We start from the raw sequence: 18035 nt of genomic DNA, 5'->3' as shown, positions 1-18035 counted from the left end.
GGCTCATAATACCTATCACTGAGATGAAGGCAATTTCCAATGTCATAGTTTGCCTTGTTTTCTAGTTTGGCTAGTCTTTTTCCATGTTTAGGAAAACTCTGCACGCTTCCTTTTCTTGCACAAGCTTTAAGTGTAGAATGAATTAGTTATGCCTCATGAATCAATTATTCTTTAGGATTGGTGTCTAGCTTTTCTCTTGCTTAAGGTTGCTTAGTTATGGCGTTTAGGACCAACTATTTGGGGGCTAATGCTAAAGTGAGAGCACTTACACTTTTGACTAATCTTATTTAAATTCCAAAATCAACCTCCATAGGTATGGGGCAAGCCTTGTTAGTTAAGATCAGGGTCTGCTTCTTCTACATCACTTACATATGCTGGTTTTTTTCTTGTCCATCCAGCCAGACAAGCATATCCTTCCCTTGTGGTGTGAGGGTTTGATTTTGTGCCCTACTTTTCTATCCTATGTCACTTAAATCTCACAAATGTCGCCAATCCACCTTTTCAAGAGAGTGCAAATACCTCTGGTTTTCTTATTTTTTTTAGTTATTGATTGATGGCCTACTCTTGCACTCTGCTCAATTTGCTTTTCTTTCATGTTGACCATTTTGCTTTGAAATTATCAAAATAATGGTTATTTAGGCACTACAATAGTAGTAGGTGCAGTAAGTTTGGAAACTAAGTTTGGCTCTTTTTGTTTGGAGAAAACTATCAACTGGCTACTAGGTGTGTATTAAATTGGTGACAGGGGTTATAGATTTGCTACATCTTCAGGATCAACGAATTTAAGCTTTGCTCTAGTGCATGGAGATTGTTTCTTTTATCTCTATGAAGAGTATAGAGATTCCCAACTTTGAATGATAACGAAATAGCGAAAGAACAGAATAACACTTGTCCATGTTATTAAGATTTCTTATGAAGTGCCATAGCCATATCCATCTAGCTCACATAATTTATTATAATGTGCTACACATTACATAAGGACATGCATGTACTTGCATGCATACATAAATGACCCTTGTGTTATACTCTGCTTAATAAAAGGACAAATTATTTTTTCAATTTTCAAGTTTCTTTTCATGAACCTCCTGTAGTTGTGTTGTAAATTTCGCTCCATTCATTTCCAAATCCACTTTGTTGGGTTCTGTGTGAGCTTCCTTGCTTTTTCTGTACAAGCAGTATAGTACCAGTTGAAGGAGGCCAATGGGGCTGCCCAAGAGATTAGGTGCCTGTAACAAAAAATTTCAAGTTTAGTTGATATGGAAAGCTTGATTTCTTAATCAAGGTATTATGGTTTTAGCTTGCCAACCGCAATGAAAAGATCTCTTCCTAAGAATCCATATGTCATCCAAAGAGAGCTGGCAAAGAAGGAGAAGAATGATAGGTAGAAAGGCATGAACTCCACGCTCTTGGTCTTTATGACTTGCTTCTGCAATTTAATGTTGTAAGTCGTGCTTAAATTATAATGGCGTTTCAAGTTAAATAATTCTACTTGGTTCAATATGAATTAGAGCAAAGATAATAATATAAAATAGAAGGTATTAAAGGGAAGCATTGGCCTAAAATGTATATTCTTGTACGTTTGCCATATAAATGTAAGAAAATCATTACAATGTGAAACATACAACCTCCTGAGACATCATGTTGATGCATAAATCCTGACTCCCTAATTGATTGTTCAAATATTACTCAGTAATTAATTTATACACTTCACCACAAAAAATCATAGAAAGTCAAAGTTATTTCAAATTTTACTTGCTCCATCCTTATTAAGAGATTTTATAGTTAATTCAAGGTGATATCTGTTTAGAATAGTAAGCAGCATCAGTCCACATTGAATTTTTTTGGTGATTTCTTGCTTGTCATGTGTGCTTACATCATGGTTGCAGAGACAAACCTATGGCTCCCAAGAAACTGAAAGACCCATGGAAAGGAACTAGTGATCTAAAAATTACCAAGACAAACAACTCTAAATACATTTTCAAAATACTGGACCCCAAATGATGCTGCCTTTGTTTTGAGAGACTTCACAATTTCAGCTGGTCATCCCAACAGAAGTGAGTAATCAAGAAGATGAACGAATTTAGGTGGGTAAAATTTAGCAAAAGCAACCTGCATAACTATGTATATTTTGACACGATAGGGTCATATATGGACATTTAATGTGATTTTTTTTGTAAATTTTGTTCATATTGGTTGGATTGACAAAAACTAGGATAACATTCATTACGCGTTGGGGAAAAAACCTATGCATTTGAAGTTTTGAAATACTCATAAGCCAGTTAAGGTGAAGAGTTAGTGAACAAAAGTATATGGGAAAGAGAACGCACCATAGCTACAAGTGGAGAACTGTACATGGATATGGAGGCCACTAATCCAATGCTTCCAACAAACACTCTCCGATGGTGGTGATCATTTTACACGAAGCTTGAGACAATTGCAGTCATAGTGAATAATACTATCACCGGCAGCACCATTAAAGAAACAAATTTCTGCACCATTTGATAACAAGCAATCGATCTGTGTTCGTACAGTCATTTAAAAGAAACATAGGCCTACAGTGTTTTAAGTGGACATTATATCTTATGCTAATACTGACGAATGGATACACTGGCACTGGCACATACAATAGAGTGGTTTCAGTGTGCCCTACATCCCATGCTAATGCTAACAAACAGATACTCTAGCATTGGCAGACACAAGGTAAGATGATAAGCATCACTACATGTGCATGAAAAAGGGCAAAGAAGCAGCGATGTTTAACAAAAATGTAATTAGTTATGAGCAGATGATGAGTCAAGAGGAACTTGTGAATAGCTACCTATTCTCATCCCGCGAGAGAAATTTCTATCAAGGATGCTTTGCTATATTCACTCTTTATTTTATTACAGAAGCAATTTTACTTGAATAGCTAAAACATAATGTGGACAATTTCTTGATTTCTTTCAGATGCATTTCATGCATTGTGGACCACATCTATGAACATGCATCCATGAACAATTACATATAGTTTGGTATAACTCTCTTGATACTTTCTGGAAGACAAAGTGCAAATATATGCATCTCCTTTTCTCACATTTAATGCAATATTTTCACAACTAGATGCTAAATATTGTGTACATCATGGATTCGTTGTTTGTTAGTATATAATTTAAACTGCAAGAAAACAAGAATTGAAGTATATTCATGTAAACACTAGAATATCTAATACATCAGTTAATTAATATCAAATATTTGGCTATATTGAAGGCAGCTTTGCTCTTTTATATCTTTCTGGTATCAAAGTTACATGAAAACATGAATAACGAACATCAAACATACATGAACAAATTACCGACTAAAAAGAACATTGATCGAACGATGTCAAAGAAAGCAGTAGAACTTACCTTTTGTCTTGGCACTGAAAACCATATATATATGACTATGAATGAGGTTTCCAGTAGTATCCCTAAGCCATTGATGGTGATAACAGGAAGGTTCTCCCATCCTTGGCTTACTATTGGCAGACCATACCATGTATATAGAAGGCAATTCAGTAAAGCAATGATGTATGGGACGCCTGAAAACTCTTCTGTGCTCCTCTTCCTTATCACCCTCTTAAAAGTTAGTCTGAAAACAGAACATGAAAGGTTTTCAGAAACAGTATTAAATTATTATTTTTTTTAAAGAATGCAAGATATAGCTGAGTACATGGGTGCTGCATATAGGAGCAGAGAAGCTGCATTTGCTGCAAAATCATACAGAGGTAAGCCATTAGAACAGACCATAGCTAATTCTTTCAATCAATATCAAAATGAAAGAGAAAATACCCATTATTCCAACTGTTACACGTAAGTTGTGTCCCATTTTTTATGTCCCCGAGGGCACTTGTGTTGGAGATGAAAAGATTCTAAGAGCCTACCAAGAGATGATTCGGCTGATGTTGCCTGAGATTGGTTTAGACCATGCAAGGACTATTTATAATAGTCACAGCTACAGTGAGCAACTTCTTTTTCAGCATGGCGGACAGGTAAAATGGGAGCACGTACTCGGCTGTATTTTCTTGACTCGGGCAGCAAATGGTTTGCTTATACCACTAGCGTCTTAATTCAACTTAGTAGCCTATTCATTTTAAATAGTACAAGCTTGAGTCATGGGCCCCCAGGCCTCCGCACCTTCGGCAAGGCCCATAAAACTCTGACAAAAGTTGAGTCATGCAATGTAATTCACGCGGCAGAATAGATTGACAAAAGCGTACGTAGTTGCCTTCCGTTCCCATCGGTTCCACGGCCTACTTCAGTCGGAGATGGCCCATTCATCGCTGGTGGTCATGCCGACATGGGTTAAAAATGGCAAATAGGACGCCCTTGGTTGATGAGATCTGCCTTAATTTGGTATGATGAAAGGAAATCACAGCAGTTTCTGCCAATCTTCCGCCATCTTCGCCTTGCGACGTGCTCCCTTCCGCGTTTACCTAATGAGAGTGCGTATAGTTTCTGGACGCGGGCAGCAAATGGTTTGCTTATACCACTAGCGTCTTAATTTAGTTGGAATTCCACTTTGTAGCCTATTCATTTCAAATGGTACAAGCTTGAGTCACATTTTGGAGCGGACAAAAACTTGTCGGAGAAGGCACAAAACGTGATACGCTGCTTTTGTGTTTGGGTTTTCCGGTGATTGGAACCTGTTACATATGACTTTCACTAGCCAACTCCACTTGGAGAAGGTGTCTCCTAGGAGAACCATGCGACCTTTTTATTCCTTGCTTGAGACACTTCGTTCTTGGAAGACTGGCTAAGGGATTTAATTGGTGGAACCTAATCTGTTAGGATACTGTTTTGTGGATCTCAGGAGTGTGAACTATATTTCATGCAGCTGCTTTTCACTGGTTGCGGCTCTTTGCTGGTGTTCTCAGGCATGCTTATCATGAGGTAAGCTCTTTAGGTGAATGATCAGGGTTTTCAAATGCAAAGGAGGGAATTTATTTGTTAGATTGATGATGGAGAAAACCATTGGAAAAGAGAGATGATAGCAGAATTGCTTCTACCCCTTGTCGTCCTTGTTACCATTAATTCCATGTGAACAACCAACTCTGGTTACTTTTATTCTGTCATGATTCTTATGCCTGATGCCCATCGTTTCTCAGCTGCAATAGTTTTACTTCATCTCACAAATATCTAAAACTATCGTTTAACTTTGTGCCGAGATCCTATGTGGCAATTGGTGGGTGGTAGCCTAGAAAGTTTTCGATTTATTGTTTCCACGAAAAGGTGGCCTGCCGAGTGAAGTGGTTGCGGAAGTTTTTAAGCCATGAATTACTAGGCCTCCAATGGCTATGATCTGGCCCCGCCAATGGAGATTATTCGTTGGCGCTGTTGACTTATAATTTGAGGAATTAGTTTCGACACCAAATTACCGGTGATTAGAATAGTGATATCTGGATGTCGAACCATGAGTGATTAGAATAGTAGTATTTGGCACTTTGTGCATTATATATCTGACCCATATCACTAGATTACGTGGCTTTAGCCTGATGTTAGATTTCTAGTATTAGCTTATTAAAATAATAAAAAAAAGTTTAAGAGATATATATGTATTATTCGAAAATTGATTTATTTCTAGCCAGTATCATACTTTTTAATTACTTATTTCTTTAGCATACTTAGATCCGACTTTTTGATGTTATGTTGCTTACTAGACTAGTATAGCTTATTATTTTTTTCTATTTTTTAATTCTACATCATGATTATTTAGAAGAGTGCGCTAGATCTTCTAAAGATATTCAAAATTATTGGAGTTCTAGTTTAGATTAGTTTAGTTACAACATTTTATTTGATTTGAATTAGCTAACATATTTTGACTTCTGTCACTTTGAAACAATTAATTAGGAGAATGACCTTGTCTTGATTAAATTAGTCTTCGAGAATCGAAGAATTATTAATATTATTCTTTCAAGATTATTGTGACTTAATCTATAGCCTTGCATGCTTGCATAGTCCGTTTTGCAAGTATGTGGTATCTATTACGCTCTAGGTTCGGAGTGCACTCCGGATTCAAGGCGTAACAGATTATACCATTTGCCATAACTCAGGATCTCACTCAAAAAAGCAAGCCAAAAGGTATATTTTAAATTCTATTTTGTTTAAAAAAAATTTAGCCAACAGCAAAATAAAAAGATATTTCATATCTCTTTATAGTTTTTTTAAAAAATAAAAAATATTTTTTATAGAAATAAATTTTTTATATTTTATAAAAAAATTATATGGTATATAAAAAAGTTTAAATTTTGTCGGTTGAAAATTAAGATGATTTTTTTTCAAAAATACTCTTAAGTTTTTTGATAGAATTAATGGATAAGAATTTTTTTTTAATAAGAGCATAATAGGAGCCAGTCTTCATAGGGTATAGAATCCTGAACGAAAGAGCCGCTCTGTAGCTGATTGAAACTAATTTTTGTATGTTAGCTAAGATGGTTGAGCTTAAACTTTTCTTTGTCATGTTGAATCCATGGACATATTGCATCAAAGATTCAAAATACTTCTTCATAGCCATTTGCATCTTCCATTCTCAAAAATTTATGAAATTCTTCCTTCAAATTAGTTTGTATCTACAAAATCCATGCCACAGTACCTCAAATTACAACAATCCTGGGACATGAAATTTCAGGATTTATGATCTATGCAGCTGTTCACATAGGTACATATTAATAAAGTCCAGGCCGCAATCCTCCACAAGCCTCTCATGGACATTGATATTAATTGGCGTGTTTCTAGCTCCTTAATTCTGCCAGTTCAGAGCATCAGCACGCCACCCTGGATGGTCAAGCTTTCCTGGTTGGCCAAATCTTCAAAATTAGATGATAACAATTTTTGGTCCTATATATTGATCAAATTTTTACTTGGACCACATCCACCATTGAGTTGGCGGACTAGTCCAACCACAAATTTTTAATTGCTTTCTTTCTCTTCTTTTTTTTTTTTGTCCATCTTTCTGCAAGTTGGTTCGTTGTCGAATTGGTTCACCGTTGATCTAGTAGATCTAATACAACCAATCCTTGGAATTTTCATTTTCTCCCTAAACTCAGAATAGAAATAGAACTCTTCCCAACCAAAGAGCTATAGCTTGAACAGGAATCACTCATTCCTATTTTATATTTGAGAATCGAGCTTTCCTCCAACCAAACATGTCTTAAGATTTTTCAAAACCATTCCTGTCCATGCTACGAAGGTTATGCTTAATTTTGTTTGAAGTGCTTCACTCAACCGGTTGAAACCCCTCTCCTAAGTCTATGCACTGGAGAGAGAGGTTCCAATTCAAACCCAGGTGGTGACATTCCATCCATATTCTTAACGAAGGGTCATACTCAATTGAGACGGGTGATTCGTTTCCAATGATTAACCTCATCTATATGCTCTATTGGCCATTTTTAAAATAAAAAGTATTCCTTAAGGACTAATCAAAATTTGACACATAAAATTGTAGAAATTAGGCCGTAGAACATCGGCTTATGTCGGAACTTAAAATTCACGGTTCTTCCATTCTCCATCTATTGTCTCGACTTCGTGTAACAGCCAGGATGACATCCCCTGCAAGCGAACCGGAGCCAAGCACGGTTGGAACAAAGAAATAATTTATGCAGGATAATATTATTCCCCTTTTCCATGCTGCTCACTGCTATGGTCCTCGACGACTACCTTCTAAATGAACAGATTTCTTCTGTCAACTACTGCGTGGCATTTGCCTTAGAGATTATCTCAATCTGAGCTCGGTTGTTCTGAAAGATTATAGAAAAAAAAAAGGACATGCAAGATATTCTCTGAAAAAATGTTCTTGGCCTGAACTTGCTACTTTACTGATAGCTTTTTCTTTTCTTGAAATACAAAAAAATATTAAAATATTTCTATTTTTCAAAGCATTTTTTTGATAAATCAGAAATCAGCAAACAAAATACCTAATAACTGAATAGAAAGATTTATCGAAGAAATTCATTAAGTAATTCCCAGGTGATTGGCCATAGAAAATCATTCAAGCGACCGTACCATTAGATTTTCCATGTATAAACACACACACGCACATGGAGTAATTTGTATCGCCCAAGTGTGAAAGGCCGGGACCCCTGCCGGCAACTGGGCCGCAGACCTCCTCCTAGCGCACAAAATGCCCGAGTCTTTATAGTCTGACAGGCTCCGTCTCAAGGCATTGAAATTTTAGCAGCATCGCGTCATTGCTGGTTCTCTCGTCTGAAAATTATAATGTTTTACATCAACATATGTTAAAAGTGCATGCATAGCGTTTTGACCGCATGCAAATGGGCCAATCCGGTGATGTAACCACATTCAGCACCCAGGGTGGGAAAGGCTCTTCTTTCTTGTTTTAGCAAAAGAAACTCTTCTTCATGCACGCTATAATTATTGCAAGGGCTAATATCAGGACATGTTTTTCTTTTTTCAAACAGAAAATCATTGTATCATAATCTTAGAGCGGCTTTCATGTTTGCACAATTGACAAAGCCGCAATAATTTAAAAAGAAAGTCTCCTTCCACATCATTGAACTCTTTAGACTAACCAATCTGCAACACCATTACCCTCTCGTTATCACCAAGCATAATTGCTATTTGTTAATTACCATATTATCCAGGACAACCTCGTGTGACCTTTTTTTTTCTTCTTTTTTTTAATCCGGCTTAAGTGACATGTAGGGTGCCTTTGGTTCGTGACCAAAATTAGAATTAAAATCAAAACGATTTGAAATGAAAATCAGAATGGTCATATCTTCCAATGCATTTAGTTCGTGACTTAAATCAGAATGGCCATCTCTTCCACATCGGTTATTTGCCGTAGAAATTTTGGATACTTACATAGGACTACAGAATCCAAAAAATACCTTCCATCTAACTTTTTTTTGGTAAGATCCTGAATTGTGAAAGAGAGTCACTCATTTTTATTTCTAGTTTAGAGTTCAACTTTTTTCAACCAAATATGCCCTTGGTGCATATTTGAATCAAGTACCCAATCAAGCATGTTTCTAAAATTAAGGCTTCAATATCAACTATTGCAGCCAACAGTCCACCAAGACACAGCTAACTGGAGTAAAAAGAGAACTATCGATACTACTCTGCAATAATTGGATCAATGGAGCCTATGCTATCTTTTAAAAATTTGGAAAAACATTCACAAAATTCACTGTTTTTTGGGGAGAAAACATCATCCACAATGGGGATGAGTAGGCATGCGATGTTCTATCAGAGTGGAAGAGTTCTCAATGTTGTTTTTCACCCAAAAGATGCCACCATTCGTTGAACCTTCTGAGCTAAGGATAACACACTGGAGTATCTTTGTGGAATTGTACCTTTGTGCACCATGACCACTTGCACCATTGGACTTTCACCCGTCATTCATAAAAAATTGGCTAAAGCTGCAGTACCTAGCATATAGACGATATAATTTTTGGCAGAATTGGTCCACAAGCTGATGAATCTAGTATAACAATCCAGAACCTTACCTTAAATGACTAGCCAAAAAGTATTATTTGGATTCCTTGATCCTGTATAAGTACCCAAGATCTACGCAGCAAATAACCAATGTAGGACTAAACACATGCCTGCACAATTCTTCACATACTCCCCCTATTTAAGCCTTTACGTCCTCGTTAAGCTAAAGATTCAAATCCATTCAGATCTAATCACAACATCAAGATCGGCCTGTGGTCAGCCCTAATGATTCTGTGCTGCAATATCACCTAATCCACATAGGTTATGGACCAAATTCACTTTGATATCATTTGAAATAACTTAAAACCTCAACCAAAAAAGCTAGCCGAAAGGTATTATTTAGAATCCTTGATCTTATATAAGTACTCAAGATCTATCCAGCGAATAACCGATGTGGGACTAAACACACGCCCGCACGGATCCTCACATTTCTTTAGAGTTTATATTCTATTTATCAATGTCAAAGCAGGAGGTTCACTTAATTAATGAAGCTGATACTAGAACCATAGAGGCTAGTGTTATATGGTGATCATAATGTTGCATGTACCATTCTGTAACACGTAATTTTAACATTCTGCGAAGCATTTCTTATAATATATTGAGCTATGCTTTGAAACATATGAAAAACAAACCAGCATTTCTCCTAATATATTTTTTTTTTTTGGTAAAAATAATATCTTCAAAGTTATCATTCATGACATGGGAGGCCTAGTAATTCATGGCTTAAAAACTTCCCCAACCACTTCACTCAGCAGGCCACCTTTCGTGGAAACAATAAATCGAAAACTTTCTAGGCTACCACCACCAATTGTCACATAGGATCTCGGCACAAAGTTAAACGATAGTTTTAAATATTTGTGAAATGAAGTAAAACTATTACAGCAGAGAAACGACGGGCATCAGGCATAAGAATCATGACAGAATAAAAGTAACCAGAGTTGGTTGTTCACATGGAATTAATGGTAACAAGGACAAGGGGTAGAAGCAATTCTGCTATCATCTCTCTAGTGTATAAGATGGGCAGTAAACAAATATGCTTATTTTCCCTTTTAATAGAGTTCTTGTTTTCTTGCTCTTTTGATTATATACTGGTGGCTTAACAAAAAAACAAATCCATGATGTACGCAGGATTTAGCATCTAGTTGTGAAAAGTTTGCATTAAATGTGAGAAAAAGAGATGCATATATTTGCACTTTGTCTTCCAGAAAGTATCAAGAGAGTTATACCAAACTATATGTAATTGTTCATGGATGCATGTTCATAGATGTGGTCCACAATGCATGAAATGCGTCTAAAAGAAATCAAGAAATTGTCTACATTATGTTTTAGCTATTCAAGCAAAATTGCTTCTGTAATAAGATAAAGAGCGAATATGGCAAAGCATCCTTGATAGAAATTTCTCTTGCAGGATGAGAACAGGTAGGTATTCACAAGTTCCTCTTGACTCATCATCTGCTCATAACTAATTACATTTTTGTTAAACATTGTTGCTTTTTTTCTCTTTTTCATGCACATGTAGTGATGTTTATCATCTTACATTGTGTCTGCCAATGCCAGAGTATCTGTTTGTTAGCATTAGCATGAGACGTAGGGTACACTGAAACCACTGTATTGTATCAGCCAGTGCCACTGTATCCATTCATCAGTATTAGCATGAGATATAATGTACACTTAAAACACTGTAGGCCTATGTTTCTTTTATATGACAGTATGAACACAGATCAATTGCTTGTTATCAAATGTGCAGAAATTTGTTTCTTTAATGGTGTTGCCAGTGATAGCATTATTCACTATAACTGCAATCGTCTCAAGCTTCGTGTTACATGATTACCACCATCGGAAAGTGTTTGTTGGAAGCATTGGATTAGTGGCCTCCATATCTATGTACTGTGGTGTGTTCTCTTTTTCATATACTTTTGTTCACTAACTCTTTACCTTAACTGGCTTATGAGTATTTCAAAAACATCAAATGCATAGGTTTTTTCCCCAATGCTTAATGAATGCTACCCTTGTTTTGTCAATCCAACCAATATGAACAAAATTTACAAAAGAAATCACATTAAATGTCCATATATGACCCTATCATGTCAAAATATACATAGTTATGTAGGTTGCTTTTGCTAAATTTTACAGACCTAAATTCGTTCATCTTCTTGACTGCTCACTTCTGTTGGGATGACCAGCTGAAATTGTGAAAGTCTCCTCGACACAAAGGCAGCATCTTTTGGGGTTCAGTATTTTGAAAATGTATTTGGAGTTGTTTGTCTTGATAATTTTTAGATCACTAGTTCCTTTCCATGGGTCTTTCAGTTTGTTGGTAGCCATAGATTTGTCTCTGCAGCCATGGTGTAAGCACACACGACAAGCAAGAAATCACCAAAAAAATTCAACATGGACCGATGCTGCTTACTATTCTAAACAGATATCACCTTGAATTAACTATAAAATCTCTTAAAAAGAATGGAGCAAGTAAAATTTGAAATAACTTTGACTTTTTATGATTTTTTGTGGTGAAGTGCATAAATTAATTACCGAGTAATATTTGAATAGTTAATTAGGGAGTCAGGATTTATGCATCAACATGATGTCTCAGGATGTTGCATGTTTCACATTGTAATGATTTTCTTACATTTATGTGGCAAACATACAAAAATATACATTTTAGTCCAATGCTTCCCCTTAATACCTTCTATTTTATATTATTATCTTTGAGCTAATTTATGTTGAACCAAGTAGAATTATTTAACTTGAAACGCCATTATAATTTAAGCACAACTTCCAACATTAAATTGCAGAAGCAAGTCATGAAGTCCAAGAGCGTGGAGTTCATGCCTTTCTTCCTATCATTCTTCTCCTTCTTTGCCAGCTTTCGATGGATGACATATGGATTCTTAGGAAGGGATCTTTTCATTGCGGTTGGCAAGCTAAAACCATGATACCTTGATATAAGAAATCAAGCTTTCCATATCAACTAAACTTGAAATTTTTTGTTACAGGCACCTAATCTCTTTTCCAAATCCACTTTGTTGGGTTCTGTGTAAAGCTTCCTTGCTTTTTCTGTACATGCCGTATAGTACCAGTTGAAGGAGGCCAATGGGGCTGCCCAAGAGATTAGATGCCTGTAACAAAAAATTTCAAGTTTAGTTAATATGGAAAGCTTGATTTCTTATATCAAGGTACCATGGTTTTAGCTTGCCAACCGCAATGAAAAGATCCCTCCCTAACAACGCATATGTCATCCATAGAGAGCTGGCAAAGAAGGAGAAGAATGATAGGTAGAAAGGCATGAACTCCACATTCTTGGTCTCTATAACTTGCTTCTGCAATTTAAGGTTGCAAGTTGTGCTTAAATTATACTGGGGTTTCGAATTAAATAATTCTACTAGGTTCAACATGAATTAGAGCAAAGATAATAATATAAAATAGAAGGTATTAAAGGGAAGTATTGGCCTAAAATGTATATTCTTTTACGTTTGCCACATAAATGTAAGAAAATCGTTATAATGTGAAACATGCAACCTCCTGAGATATCATGTTGATGCATAAATCCTAACTCCCTAATTAACTGTTCAAATATAACTCAGTAATTAATTTATGCACTTCACCAAAAAAAATTATAAAAGTCAAATTTATTTCAAATTTGACTTGGTCCATCCTTATTAAGAGATTTTATAGTTAATTCAAAGTGATATCTGTTTAGAATAATAAGCAGCATCAGTCCATGTTGAATTTCTTTTGTGATTTCTTGCTTGTCATGTGTGCTTACATCTTGGCTGAGACAAACCTAAGGCTACCAAGAAACTGAAAGACCCATAGAAAGGAACTAGTGATCTAAAAATTACCAAGACAAACAACTCCAAATACATTTTCAAAATATTAGACCCCAAAAGATGCTGCCTTTGTTTTGAGGAGACTTCACAATTTCAACTGGTCATCTCAACAGAAGTAAGCAATCAAGAAGATGAACAAATTTAGGTCTGTAAAATTTAGCAAAAGCAACCTACATAACTAAGTATATTTTGACATAATAGGGTAATGTATGGACATTTAATGTGATTTCTTTTGTAAATGTTGTTCATATTGGTTGGATTGACAAAACAAGGATAATATTCATTAAGCATTGGGGAAAAAACCTATGCATTTGAAGTTTTGAAATACTCATAAGCCAGTAAAGGTGAAGAGTAAGCGAATAAAAGTATATGGGAAAGAGAACACACCATAGCTACAAGTGGAGAACTGTACATGGATATGGAGGCCACTAATCCAATGCTTCCAACAAATGCTCTTCAATGGTGGTGATCATGTAACACTAAGCTTGAGACGAATGCAATCGAAGTGAATAATACTATCACTTGCAGGCACCACTAAAGAAACAAATTTCTGCACCATTTGATAACAAGCAATCGATCTGTGTTCGTACTATGATGTAAAAGAAACATAGGGCTACAGTGTTTTAAGTGTACATTATATCTCATGCTAATACTGACAAATGGATACACTGGCACTGGCAGATACAATACAGTGGTTTCAGTGTACCCTACATCTCATGCTAATGCTAGCAAACAGATACTCTGGCATTGGCAGACACAAGGTAAGATGATAAACATCAGCTGAATCTCTATTTTGATATTGATTAAAAGAATTAACAATGGCGTGTTCTAATGGCTTACCTCTGTATGGTTTTGCCGCAAATGCAGCTTCAATGCTCCTATATGCAGCACCCATGTACTCAGTTGTATCTCACATTCTTGAAAGAATAACAATTTAATACCGTCTCTGAAAACCTTTCATGTTCTGTTTTCAGTCTAACTTTTAAGAGGGTGACAAGGCAGAGGAGCACAGAAGCGTTTTCATGCTTCCCATACATCCTTGCTTTACTGAATTGCCTTTTATATACCCGGTATGGTCTGCCAATAATAAGCCGAGGATGGGAGAGCCTTCCTGTTATCACCATCAAATTAGGGATAACATGAAGGTTCTCCCATCCTTGGCTTACTATCGGCAGACCATACTAAGTATAAAAGGCAATTCAGTAAAGCAATAATGTATGGGATGCATGAAAACTCTTTTGTGCTCCTCTTCCTTATCACCCTCTTAAAAGTTAGTCTGAAAACAGAAGATGAAAAGTTTTCAGAAATAGTATTAAATTGTTTTTTTATTTCAGGAATGTGAGATACAACTGAGTACATGGGTACTGCATATAGGAGCACAGAAGCTTCATTTGCTGCAAAACCATACAGAGGTAAGCCATTATAACACGCCATTGTTAATTCTTTTAATCAATATCAAAATGAAAGTGAAAATACCTGAGGATTGGAGCTGTGTTGGATACCACGAAAGATGATTCAGCTGATGTTACCTGAGATTGGTTTCGACTATGCAAGGACTATTTATAATGGTCGCAGCTAGAGTGACCAACTTCTTTTTCAGTATAGTGGACAGGTATAATAGTACTTGGCTGTATTTTCTTGACACGTGCAGCCAGCAAGAGAATATTGCTTCATGCTATGGATGTGAGCCGCCCTTCTTGAAGATTCAATTAAAAACCTAACAACTCCCTCATACGGAAAAAAGAAAAAATAGAAACCATAGGAATGTATATATAGGTCATATCCCAAGAAGCCATGTGCCATCGATCATGCTTGTCATTTTTGGAAACCTAAAGACTACTGATAATAAATTAAGGGACCGAAAATAACTCGCAATAAATTTGAAAGCATTCTATTAAAACATGCAATAACTAGAAGTACAAACAGGTCGGGCCGGACCAAGGTCATGAGTGACCCCGACCCAATCCGGCTTTTTGCTCAAGTTCTTATTTTGGACCATACCCAATCCAACAAAAGATCGGGTCTACAGCTATATTTTTTGACCCAACAGATCATTTGGGTCGGTTCGGGTTGGGTCTATATATAACCTAGTCTCAATCCAAAAAAATCGGATCCGGTCTGGTCCGTTTGTGAAAATATAATACGAGAACATGAAAAGTTTTAGAGTTTGCCAGATTTGAAGAATAAATTTGCTCTCTGTTTCTGAAATAAGAGAATGGGTGGACCATGAGAACATAAGATAGATTAAGAGTTCAAACCACACTCAGATCATCACAGACAAACAGCAAAAACACAAAAAGGAATATCAAAGCACTGAAGAAATGACAAGCTGTTTCAGCACCATGCACCAAGGGAAAAAAAAGAAAAGAAAGAGAACTATGATCCGTAAAGACACAAAGAAGAGTTGAAACACGAAATAACAAACTCAAAACCATCAAAAGCTTCAGCAGAAATACAAGATTGTATCAATTTTCATGTTACCACAGAAAAACGCTTGTAAGTATCATTCCTTCAGCAATGCAGAAACTAATCAAAAAGCATAATAAAATTCTAAAATTGTTTTAAAAAAAAATACTTTTTGTTCAAAGGAACAGCACTGAAGAACAAATCAAACCTAATTTCTTTTAAAAAAAAAATTTATGGGAAATATGGGTTAAAAATAAAAATAAAAATCCCAACTTTCTCCTCAAAACCCTCTACCAACCCGAATCTTCCCCCGATCAAAACCCCAAAAATCAAATCAATAATAGAAATCGAGAAAACAAAGAAGAAAGCGACAAAGATCAGAGATTTACCGAAGCCACCTCGAGATATGATAGGAAAATAATGCCGAACGCTTCTCTCTCTCCCCCTCTCCCCCAACTCTCCCTAAATAGTAAATATGCAGTTCTAGGGTTTCAGAGGAGGGGGATACCTTGAGAATCGGAACGAAGTATGCCAAAGTCGCCGGACGCCGAAGTCGCCAGACGCCAAAGAGATGCAGGATCTAGGGTTTTGCCGAAGAGATCGAGAGCGATTGTCGATGGGCAAGAAGATCTCGGGGTCTGCCGTCTGGAGAGAGAGCGATGGCCGCTGGCCGACGGGATTTGCCGATCTGGGACGGCCGGACGGGTCGGGACTCGGGATGGCAGACGGAAGAGGGGAAGAGACGGTCAGACGAAGGGCGAAGGCTCGAAACTGTGGAAAATCGAAATGGTCGGTGAGTCACAGACTGGGCCAGGCCTTTAAGTTAAGAGTTAGCTATTAAGTTAAGTGTCAGTGAATAACACTGGGTCGGGCCTTAAAGACTTATCTGCACATGCAGCCTGCAGGTCCAAATAATTTTGCAGATTGGAATCGGAACAAATAAGAATGAGTCGTAAAATTAAAAATCAAAAACTATCTAAATTTCAAATGAATAAGATCGACTTGGGTCGGGTCTGAATTCAGTAAACCCATACCCGATGCAGAAAATGGAACGGTCCAATTTTAGGTCCTCCAAAATGGATCGAGTCGGGTCATGGGTCAAACCAACCCATTGCACATCTAGCAATAGAACCTAGTTACTATACTTTTTGCTTAGTAATTAGAGGTTTGGAGCTTGCATTTTGAATTGTATATTTTCAAGTACTGAATAATTATAGCATGAAAGCCGCAAATGAGTCATCTTCTCTTTCTCTCAAAAAAAAAAAAATATTTGATAAGATCTTGAAAAGCTATAAGAAGCGGATTCTCTAACAAAACCAATTATCTATATATAGTTCTCTACGACCACTCCGTAGCTTCTAAAATGTCAGGCATTTCTTGCCATTTTTCTTTCTCGTGTTCTGCAACTGCCACCACCTTTCTTTCTTATGTTTTGTAATTGCCACCATTTTAATTCTGTCTAAAATAAATAACCTAGTTTTTCTATAGATAAACCTAGTTTTTCTATGAGCATGGCATGCTCCATATGCATGCATCTCATAATAAAGGTCTTCGCAGTAGCTGCTCCTGTCAGAGGCAGTCGAATATTAAATTGCTGGGATTGGAATAGCAACTATATATATGGATGTCAGGGAAGCGCAGTAGCCATGGTTGAGAGTCATGGCCCCCCAGGCCTCCGCACCCTCGCCAAAGCCCATCAAAATCTGACAACCATACTATTATCTCATGCAATGCAATTCACGCGGCAGAATAGTTGCTTTCAGTTCACAGGGGACGCGTTGTCCCATTGGTTCCACCTTTGAAATGGAATCAGGCCAAATTCCACAGCCTACTTCAGTCGGAGATGGGCCCATTCATCGCTGGCTAGCTAGCCTCATGGTGGTCATGCCGACATGGGTTAAAAATGGCAAATAGGACGCCCTTGGTTGATGAGATCTGCCTTAATTTGGTATGATGAAAGGAAATCACAACAGTTTTTACTGGTTGCGGTTCTCGGCTGGTGTTCTCAGGCATGCTTATGAGGTAAGCTCTTTAGGTGAGTGATCAAGGTTTTCAAATGCAAAGGAGGGAATTTATTTGTTAGATTGATGATGGAGAAAACCATTGGAAAAGAGAGATGATAGCAGAATTCCTTCTGCCCCTTGTTGTCCTTGTTACCATTAATTCCATGTGAACAGCCAACTCTGGTTACTTTTTTTCAGTCATGATTCTTATGCCCGATGCCCATCGTTTCTCAGCTGTATAATAGTTTTGCTTCATCTCACAAATATCTAAAACTATTGTCTAATTTTGTGCCGAGATCCTATGCGACAATTGGTGGGTGGTAGCCTAG

General features: G+C 36.8%; 1 pseudogene across 1 annotated transcript; it reads right to left on the bottom strand.

Moving 5' to 3' along the window:
• Positions 1 to 874: 874 nt before the first annotated feature.
• On the bottom strand, positions 875 to 16501 carry LOC103701318 (bidirectional sugar transporter SWEET3b-like; annotated as a pseudogene). Its single transcript, XR_015972120.1, has 5 exons — positions 16212 to 16501; positions 3384 to 3606; positions 2328 to 2489; positions 1307 to 1426; positions 875 to 1226 (listed from the first exon to the last, which is right to left on the bottom strand). The product of XR_015972120.1 is annotated as a bidirectional sugar transporter SWEET3b-like (transcript).
• Positions 16502 to 18035: the final 1534 nt, after the last annotated feature.

Source organism: Phoenix dactylifera, chromosome 12 (assembly GCF_051530095.1).
Source record: "Phoenix dactylifera cultivar Ajwa chromosome 12, Ajwa_hap1_PhDact_Kaust_v1.1, whole genome shotgun sequence".
In the NCBI taxonomy this organism is placed as follows: Eukaryota; Viridiplantae; Streptophyta; class Magnoliopsida; order Arecales; family Arecaceae; genus Phoenix; species Phoenix dactylifera.
The sequence above is the reverse complement of the archived record's forward strand: the minus strand, read 5'-3'. Positions and strand labels throughout refer to the sequence as shown.